Source organism: Amblyomma maculatum, chromosome 10 (genome assembly GCF_055883805.1).
Source record: "Amblyomma maculatum isolate TAMU_Amacu chromosome 10, ASM5588380v1, whole genome shotgun sequence".
NCBI classification, from domain to species: Eukaryota; Metazoa; Arthropoda; class Arachnida; order Ixodida; family Ixodidae; genus Amblyomma; species Amblyomma maculatum.
The window spans coordinates 80,123,298-80,133,588 of NC_139353.1; the positions used below are offsets into that span (position 1 = coordinate 80,123,298).

The following is a 10,291-nucleotide window of genomic DNA, read 5'->3' on the forward strand; positions in this document are numbered from 1 at the left end:
CGTCCTTCGTCACTGGTGGAATGTCTGACTGTTTTTCCCTACCGCCAATCTCACTACGGTCCTGACTACTTTGGCTACTGTAGAGATCTGTATAGAACTCCTCGGCTACTTTGACTATCTTGTCCATATTAGTGATGACGTTGCCCGCCTTGTCCCTTATCGCATACATCTGGTTTTTGCCTATGCCCAATTTCTTCTTTACCGCTTTAAGGCTTCCCCCGTTCTTTACAGCATGCTCAATTTTCTCCATGTTATACTTCCTTATATCGGCCACCTTGCGCTTATTGATTAGCTTTGATATCTCGGCCAATTCGATCTGGTCTGTTGGATTGGAAGCTTTCATACTCTGCCGTTTCTTAATCAAATCTTTCGTCTCCTTAGACAGCTTACCGGTATCCTCTTTAACTATCCTACCGCCTACTTCTACTGCGCACTCAGTAATGATATCTCTGAAATTATTGTTCATTGCCTCTAGGGTAATGTCGCCATCCTCAGTTAGAGCTGAAAACCTATTCTGTAGCGAGATTCTGAACTCTTCTGCCCTCCCCCTCACCGCTAATTCGTTGATGGGTTTCTTTCTTACTAATCTATTGCGTTCCTTCTTCAGATTTAGGCTGATTCGGGACCTCACCATCCTATGGTCACTACATCGAACTTTCCCGATTACCTCTACATCCTGCACAATGGCGCTCTGATGACCAAGCATACACGCCAGTATGCTTGGTCATCAGAGCGTTAATCTATAGTAAACTCTCTCCTCTGCCATTTGCTACATCAAGCAAATACACATGTTGAGCGGCAACGTATCAGTATGTATACATACATTTTGGTGCATGCTACCAGCAAGTGATGCCACTATGCCTGTTTGCTCCTGTTTTTCCTGAGTGATGCCTATGTTTGCCATAGCAAGATAACACACACACCTAATTACTGAAGGAGACCTGCAGCTACACCAAGCACCTAGGTGAATACAAGAGCAATAATAGGGAATGATGAAGTATATTATAGTTACCCTACAATATGCAGTCACACATACTTTTTGCTACATATGCAGGTAACAAGTCTAGTGTATTCCCAGAGAGTAAGAAAATAAGAAAGTGCCACCCATGCCCATCTTTTCCTTTCAAGAGCTTGTCACCAAGGTAAAATCTTTATCACACATGAAAGCAAAATTTAGAATACCTTTCTTCTATAGGACGTCCATATGGATGCTGAAGAAACTATGCTGCTACGTCCCACTGCTACTTGTCCGGGAAGTCAGGTTGCCTTGTTACTTGTCGGCACAGACCACGGCAACAGGGAGTCTCCAGATGCGGTCTAATGAAGCAACAAGAGGACTGCATGAACATATGAGAACACTAGTCAGAACAGCAGGAAGAAAGATTTTATGAATAATAAAGGAAAAGTCAAATGCACAAGTAAAAAAAACATAGGAGGAGTATTTCATATGTTTGCTGAGTGACAGCATGAAAAGAGAAGCCCATAATTGGAAATGCAATGCTCCACTGAGGAAAATTACATAATCATAAAATAGATAAATACAAAATAATCTAGGTAATCTCAGGAATAGTGGCAAATCTTATGTAGGCACTATCTTTTGGTGATACGTGGAAAGACAAGTCAGATGGGGTGGTAAAAAATGACTGGTTTGGTTTATGTGGTTTAACATCCCAAAGCAACCCAGGCTATGAGAGATGCCGTAGAGGAGGACTTCAGAGCGTTCGACGAGCTGGGGTCTTTAACGTGCACTGACATCGCACAGGACATGAATGCCTTTTTGCTTCAATTTTGAGCTTACTGCTGAACTGGTAGTACTCAAAATAGGTTGGCGCTACTTTTGTTTAAATTTAGATGAGGTCCTTTTGAGGATACAAGACTTGCATGTGTCCCAGACACATTCTGGGAGACACGTTGGCCCTGTACAAAGGCTTAAAATGTGGAGAGCTTGTCTCATTAAAACCCACCCAGCCCCCGCATAATCACTTTTTGGTACCTAGCATTGCCCGCTTTGGCTCGTCAATTGTAGGCTACCGACAATAGGAGCTAAATTATTTCATCCTTAAAAAATCATGCAGCCTACTGCTGGAATATGCAGTCACACATAATTTTTGCTACATATGCAGTTAACAAGTCGTAATAGTGTATTCCCGAGAGTAAGAAATTAAGAAAGTGCCATTCATGTCCATCCTTTCCTTCAAGAGCTTGCCACCAAGGTAAAATCTTGATCACATATGAAAGTCAAATTTAGGAGAAATAGCTGTCTTTTATAAGAAATCCACATGGATGCTGAAGAAATCACGCAGCTACGTCCCACTGCTACTTGTCCCGGAAGTCAGGTTGCCTAGTTTTTACTTGTCGGCACCGACCACGGCAACAGGGAGTCTCCAGATATGGCCCAATGAAGCATCAAGAGGACTGCATATGCATACGAGAACACTAGTCAGAACAGCAGGAAGAAAGTTCTTTTGAATAATAAAAAAAGGAAAAGTCAAATGCAAAAGTAACAGAAACAAACAAGGAATACTTCATATGTTGCTGAGTAACAGCATAAAAGGTGAAGCCCAGAATTAGAAATACAATGCTCCACAGAGGCAAACTACAGTAAAATGCTTGTGCACAAAATTCTCTTCTAGAGTGGAAGACTCAGTGATATATGCAAGGGGTTACGTTTATCTATTGTGCATGCATACGGTACTATAGGAATACATTACTGTCTGGGAAGTCAACCTCCACACCACCAGGTATAAAACTATTTCAGAAGTTTCTGAAAGATTTCTATGCAATGACAGGAAGATCTTTCACTATCAAACACAGTTGCAAACAACACTAAAATCTAATGAGCCCATGTACGTTTCTCTTAAAAATGTGCGGACGAAGGAAATGTAGTTGCTGCTCCTTTTATTTATTTACTTGAAACTAATACTGCATCATTTCCAGCTATAGCACGCGTGAACACAATGCAAACAAACAATAGAGGTGAGCAAGCTTATCTAACGGTTTAGATTGACTTTTTGTAATAAAATGAACAGATATCATATAACTAGCCATGTACAGGAGACAATGCATGTACTAAAGCAGAGCTGCACAGATTTAAGAGCCGTAAAAGCTCTAGCAAAACACCCTTCTTGTCACTGTTGCTTTTTCTCAAACACTACAGGCTGGCCGAGAGCTAGTTTAGATACAATACCTCTAATTATCACATTCAAACTGATCACTTTTTCAAATACATTGATAAGCACAGGTACACATGGCTGAGCTTTCAAAACATCATCTGTTGGACAAAACCCTCATTATACTCTTGGATAGGTCTGATAATAAATATCAGCATGGCGAACAGCCATTCGGCGCTTCCATGCGCTATGCAAGCTTAATAGCATTATAATATCTTTAAGAACACTGTTGTAATTTCCAACACCTGAGAACCAAATTCCATGGGGGTTTAAAGGGACATCTTTGAGCAAAGTTCACTGTAGGATATTGACCCCAAAAAACCCAATCACAACAATCTATAAACACATGTTCGACAGCCTCTGGCTTTCTGCACAAAATACAGTTCACACCCCATGGTAGAAAGATCTCTGTCTGCCATCCATGTTTATACAGGCAGAACCCAAACATGCAATTTAAAAAGAACATTTTTAGCAGGCTGTAAAGGCATTCGTTTTACATGTTAGGATGCATTATTATATGATAAACATAAAAGGGCCGCCACACTCATACTATCCTTCGTCTTGCAGCCCACCCCTTCTCTAACAAGCCCCCTCATGTTTGCAGAACTCAAAAACACGCAAAACAATTAAACAAAAATGTTCTCCAAACAGATAAATATCAAAATATTATTAATTTTGTTATTGCTAGTAACTATTTAGCTCTAGGGTTAACGATGCATTTATTTAGGTTGTGAATAAAATGAGTTCGGAAGTTAATTGCAAATCTTGGTGGCTAGCAAGAAAGTAAATATTTGTGTATATGTTGCTTTGAGCAAAGTAAATGTTCTCGTTTAGTCACAAAAATACAGAATACCACTTGAACGAACGTCACTTTGACGAAGTATTCAGTTGTACGAACTTTATTAAATCCCCCCACTGAAGCTCTATTGAACACTATGGAACGCCCTTCATTTTAACAAACTTCAGTTATTGCTCATTTCAGTTCAACGAACATTTTTCGAGGTGCTATCCTGTGTCTTCAACGTCATACTCAGCACTTAAAAAAGCACAGTCCGCACTCTTTGTAGCATATTTTTATGTTAAGAACCACTCTTCATTATTGCGTGAGGTGGCCGTTATTTAGCTTTAAAGTGAATTAGCTGTCTAAACCAGCTTGTAACCAGATGAATCCATAGCTGTCTTTGCACGCTTAATTAGCTGTACAGTCATAGCCAGTCAAAGCCAGATCTTCAGCCCTACTAGGCCCTTTAGCTCCAAGAATTGCGAATGCGTGCATTTTGGTTAACCATGATCTACTTGGAGAAAATGAAAGCCCTTTCTCCTCAGCAGGCCGTTGTGATAGGCAAGATTCTCAGGAGCTTGCACAGTAATTGAGTTCAAAACCACTGTAGTCCTTTCAAAAGTGCTGCAAAAGGTTACGCATTCTTCACTTGCAAATGAGCGCAGTGACAAATAATTGGGCTCAGATAAGATTTGAACAACCTATATTTCTTGAAGCTAATGGAAACAATCTTGCACGCATTTATTTCAGTCCAATGAGCTTTCATTTTAACAAACTTTTTCTAAGGTCCCTTGAACTTTGTGCAAGTGAAGCTTCACTGTATGTGTACATATGCTCAGGCAGTCTAAATAAACAGTAACTGAATGTCAGCATGAACATGCATACATATGCACAGCGCAGTCAGTTATATTATGAAGCCATGTTTGTCACCGAGCTATTAAAACACAGGTTTACTCAATTTTGCCTCAACTAGAAATAGTAGGTACTACTGCAATAAAACAGCTAATTATAACTCCTGTTTTAAAGCTGTGAAGACGCGATGAAAATTTTTATTTAGTGCAGACTATGAGCAAGATTCACCAACAGGTCAGTCTTGAGCTAAAAACACAGCAAGAATCGTATAACAACACCGAGCTGGTTTCAAGCTTTGCTTTAATGAAGCCTGTTACACATCCACCCTTTATACTCTCAAAAGAAAACAATAAATGCAAGAGAGCATGAATCAGTAAAAATTTTACAGTTATAAAGCAAACACATGAATGCAAAAAACATCACCATGTGATACCTACCAATTCAATGTCTCCTTTGCAGGAAGGATGCTTTAGGGCAGGGCACCCATGGCTGATAGATTAAACTGCCTCAACAGATTCATGACGCTGTCTGCCTCATATTCAGGCAGCACTCCCTCGATGGCAGATGAAATCTGCTGCAAAAGCAGTGTGACGATACAATTGCATCAGCTGGACTGCGAGCATTATTGTCAAACGAGCTGTAAACGCAGTAAAAGAAAGACTTCATTAAATCCATGCTTCTCAAATTCATGACATACCATTACTTTCCCTATACTCCTAGAGAAAAGCTGTCTCAGAAATTGAATTCCTAGCAGCTCTAGATCACATGCCATAAGTTACCAAAAAACTCGATCCTATCATCTGTTTCAATTCTGACCCTTGTCAGCAATGTCATACATTAATAAAACGAAGAACTTCCATAGTTGAAATTCACTTTTCAAAATATGCTGTTTCTCTGTGAGGCTTAAAGGTTCTTAGAAATTAAACAAAATAGAAGACTAAGTTCGAAAGCTCGAATCACTTAATTCACAGCTAATTGTTAGCTTGAGCCACATAACTTGCCACGCCTCCGTAAAAAAAAAAAAAAAAAAAAAAAAAAAAAAAACGTTGGGCCTTGGGACTTCAATAAATAATACAAAAATAAACGTTGGGACTTAAATAAACAATACGTACTGACCTACTGAGGATACAAATGTGTTGGAGTATGCGAATTGTCATGAATAAATGATAAATCACAATCTGTGCTTACTCAAAAGGAAAGCTTAAAAAACAGTATAATTTTACGCGCAAAAGTCGTTGCTTATGGACTATTCCAATCAACCTCAAATTACCGGCTCTAGCTGCAAATAGCTCAGCAAAGAAACGCTATAAATAAAAAAAAATAGGTAACGAGCGATCGCACACATCTGATGGAAGATAAAAATAGCGTCTACATCGCTTTTACGCAGTACAAGGCCTCTCTCAATATTTAAGGCTGAATCGCATGCACGCGAAAACTCACGCGAACGCGACGGCGGCACGCGTCGCGCGAAGCCTTCGCGCGAACAGCAATGCATGTGTCGCTTGGCTCGTCGCTCGGATCTGCCGAAATAGAAAATTTCGCTCGTTCGCCCGGAAGTAACCGCACGTCACTGCCGCTCATTTCGCATGCTTTCTTTATTTTGCTGTGTTGCATTGTTATTGTGCATTACCGCGCAAACATTTCGCTTTGTGCGGACAATGGTGGATAGCCAAGGATTCAAAGAACGTCTAGTCGCAACCGAAACAGCAATAGAAACAAGGGGTCACGTGACTACTTGTGCCGATTACAGTGCAAGTTCACACACATTCGATACGGTTTGCTGTAAATACATTTTACTTTGCCACGTTGTCGCAAAATAACGTTAGTTCTTGCAATCGTTATGACTGTTGTTAGATTTCGCAATAGTTTTGCGGTGTACTAAGCCACTATGCCAGCCAAATGCCAGCCACACAACGTACACGGAGCGTTGTCGCCGTTTCGCTCGGTTCGCGCTGTCGCGTGCATGCGTCTTCCCCAGTAGGCGATGGAGCGAACCATGATCGCTTACGCCGCGCCGCCTTGTCGCTTCGCTCACCTTTTCGCTCACATGCGTTTCCCGCTTTATGGCTGCGAGGCCAACGGTTGTTTACGTTTGAATAATTGGTATTACTTTCGCAAAAAAACGCCTTAACTATCTGAACTTTGTTGCAAAATGATCGGAAAGAGGCCGCGGACAATCGAGGATCGCATTTTAGAACTTAACTAGGTGATAAAACGGCTAAACGATGAAAAATCTTCCTAGCACATTTGTCGTGCTGTGTGCACCAGATTAAAAAATGGGTAAACGCGTGTAAGTTAAAAACTGCTCAGTTCAGAAACATAAAATTTTCCGTGAGTATGCGCAAAGGGTTTATAAAAAAGGAATGAAAACGTTTGGCAACTTACATTGAAGATTTCTGGCAGAAAGAAGTATTTTTTTTTCCGTGCTCGACGTCGCCAAACGCCGCCTCCCCGAGAAGTTTTTTTTGCAGGTCTTCCGGGCAGGACCACGTGACACAATCACGTGACGCATGCCTCTATTTTTGCAGGCATTCTGAGAACAATAACGTGACACATGGGTGCCGTAGCCAAGCCCTAGTCTCGGCGTCCGCTCACGCGAGTATCGTGGAGTTCGCTTTTTTTTTTTTTAATCGCGCTGCCGCGCTGCTCAGACGAAAGGCGGGAAGCGTGAAATGCCGAGCGAGCCCCGGTTCTGTGCGTTCGTAATCTTGTGCTTTCGTTCTTTTTCTTCCGGTGGTTTTGTGGGGTGGCTGGTATTCGAGGCGACGCAGAGACTCGGAGTGGCGTGCCCGCTTCTTCACAGCGCGCTGCATGGATCGCGTGTTTGCTTTTCTCATTGTAATGAAAACTTGAGTTCTGACCCTATGCGGGGCCACACATATTGAGTACCTGCGCATAAGTTATTTGCACACATGCCCGCTCACACACATGCAGATTTGTTGTGGCGGAAAAGATATAGCTCTCAAGACTGAAAGCATTATCCATTTATGCTAAATAAACACCAAAAACTGATTGCTGATTTAGTTACTTTTACTCGGAGACAGCTTCGTGAATATTTTGTGAAACTTTGAAGCCATCCTTTTCGCTGTATTGATGACATCACTGCGGTATTACCATAAAATTGAGCTGTTATTCGGTAAACACATATCTATTTTCCTTTTTTTTTTACTTTTGATGCTGTTCATCTCTGTAATGCCTGCAATTTTTGTGCCTGTAATGTGTTCCACGTAAACTCTCAAGCAGTGTGCAACTGCTTTCTCGCTGAGGAGCCCCCCCCCCCCCCCTCCCCCGTCCTCGGATTTGAAAATAAGATTGATTGATTGAGTGATAATTTGATTGATTGATTGATTGATTGAAGGGCGCGTAAATGTTAACGTAGCAGTCAAATCGCCAGCGCTACCTAGCTGCCGATCAGGCTAAAGCAGTCCATACCAAACTTTAAAAAAATAAACGAAAGGAAGAAAGCGTGCAACCTGCTCTGTGATTTGCCGAGGACAGCTCCAAGCCGTCACAGGTTTGATACCATGCTGTCTACGTTGGCAAGCCTGCCCCCTTCTCCTTTCACACCTTCCGCACTTCAAGCGCGGGGGGGAGGGGTGGAAAATGCGTGCGTGCGTGTGTGCGTGCTGCTGTCTGCTTTGCTCGCAGGACGGCTAGACGCTCCCCCTCCTCCAGCTCGAAGGCGCGCGCTCCGATGGTCAAGGGCCTCCTTGCATCCTCCCCGCGCATTGGATTTGAGACACCTTGCAACCACCCTCTCGAGAGGGTGGCTGCAGCTAGAACTAGCATAACGTTCTTAATGAATCACAACACACGGAAGGATGAATATGATCAGCTACAGCTGGTTCATATTCCGTGGTTCTGCATGTTAATTGCTGTTAATTGTGCCGTAAGGGCGCTTAATTTATGCACAGAGCAAGGTCAGTGCTGCGGACCGCAGGTTGCGCGGTGATATAGTTCACCAGGCTGAATGAGCGCGATGCGAAGGCAGAGAGCGAATATGCGTGTTTCTGCGGGCGCATTCTATGCCGTTATGTGTGCTAGTTCGCCCGCACGGCCCCCTTCTCTGCGCCTTCCCTCTTCCGCTCTCTTCTCTTACCATTAGCGCGCCTCCCTTCTCTACCCTTGCCCTTAGCACGCACCTCACCCAGACACCACCTCCAGCAAAAACATAACAAACAAAAGTAGAACCTGCAGAGCACTCGCTTGGTTGACGCACATGCCCAGAGGCTGCTGTGCGGTCTCGGATAACCTCCATGAGCGAAACATACGATGCGCGCGGTCAGGAACAGATGGCTGAGATATGGCCGCTGCCTTGCCGGGAGCTGTGGCGCAGAAGTGAACAAGACAATTGCTAACATATTGAGCGCGGCGATAGAAAATGTCGGCGACGCGGACGCCGATTTGTTTCCATAAGTGGTGGGCAGGGGCGTAGTGTGAACAGTGGGGTGGCTCGACGGTATCTGGGCGCACAGTTCTAATCCCGATCGTGTCGATAAAAGAAAAAAAAAAGAGAAGTTCATTTTTTTTGTGGTGAAAGTTTTGTCCTCGTCAGGGAAAAGCACGCTCCATTTTCCAGTAATTTCGGTGCGTGAAAAGGGAAGGGGGTGGAGGGGGGGGGAGCTCGTTCGGTATTTTACTGAACATGTGCATATACTCAATAGTTGTGTGTATACCATCAAATAATGATAAAGTCCCGCCCATACAGCTTCTGGGCTACGTGGATCCGAGCGTCCAGGGCGTGCGCCTCTTGGAGAGCATCGCGCGATGTAACCCGACAACACCACACAGCGCACATTCGCCATCGTAAAGTTGGCGGCGCGGTGGTTGACGCCGTGCTGTCTGCGTTTACCTTCCATTTGTGATGTTTTAGTCTTTATTGGTTCGAGCGAGCTAGATAACAGGACTCAGTGCGTCCTCAACAAGAGCGGACGCTTGACGAAGAAATGCGCGATGAAGAAACCAGCGCGATTGTAACCAGTTAAATTTTTCAAAATATAAACTTATACGTTTTTATCAATGATTCTTGCAAATTGGTCGTATCAATTGTCTTTTTCCATTTTTTTTAACAGATGTTACTCATAATAAAAATAAAAAAGCAATTCAAATATGATTTGCAATGAACAGCATGCACTCGGTCAGTTAATTAGGACTATATACTTTCGATCTGAACATTTTTTCTGACATGCCAAATTGCTTCAATATATTGCAATAGCTGTGTATGAGTGGTATAACCAGACATAATTGTCGAGGGCGTTATACGACATCGATAAAAAAAATTGCAAAAAAGGCCGAAAAAAGGAGTTCAAAAACTTTCGGAAGGTGTTTTGACCTCGAAACAGAGCCCTGGCTACGCCCCTGCTGTATATTGACAGGCGTATATACAGAGAAGTATATTGGCCTAACAACTTGCTATGTACTAACTTTATATGAACTGATCTAAACACACAAAAGTAACCGTGTATGAACTTCGTATTTACACATGTCC

The 10,291-nt window shown here is 42.7% G+C and overlaps 1 long non-coding RNA gene across 1 annotated transcript; it reads right to left on the reverse strand.

Annotated features, from left to right (window-relative positions):
- Positions 1 to 1,346: 1,346 nt before the first annotated feature.
- LOC146176849 (uncharacterized) lies at positions 1,347 to 7,326 on the reverse strand. Its single transcript, XR_014701218.1, has 3 exons — positions 7,189 to 7,326; positions 5,241 to 5,440; positions 1,347 to 2,415 (listed from the first exon to the last, which is right to left on the reverse strand). It is a non-coding gene; the product is annotated as an uncharacterized LOC146176849 (long non-coding RNA).
- Between the last annotated feature and the right edge of the window lie 2,965 nt (positions 7,327 to 10,291).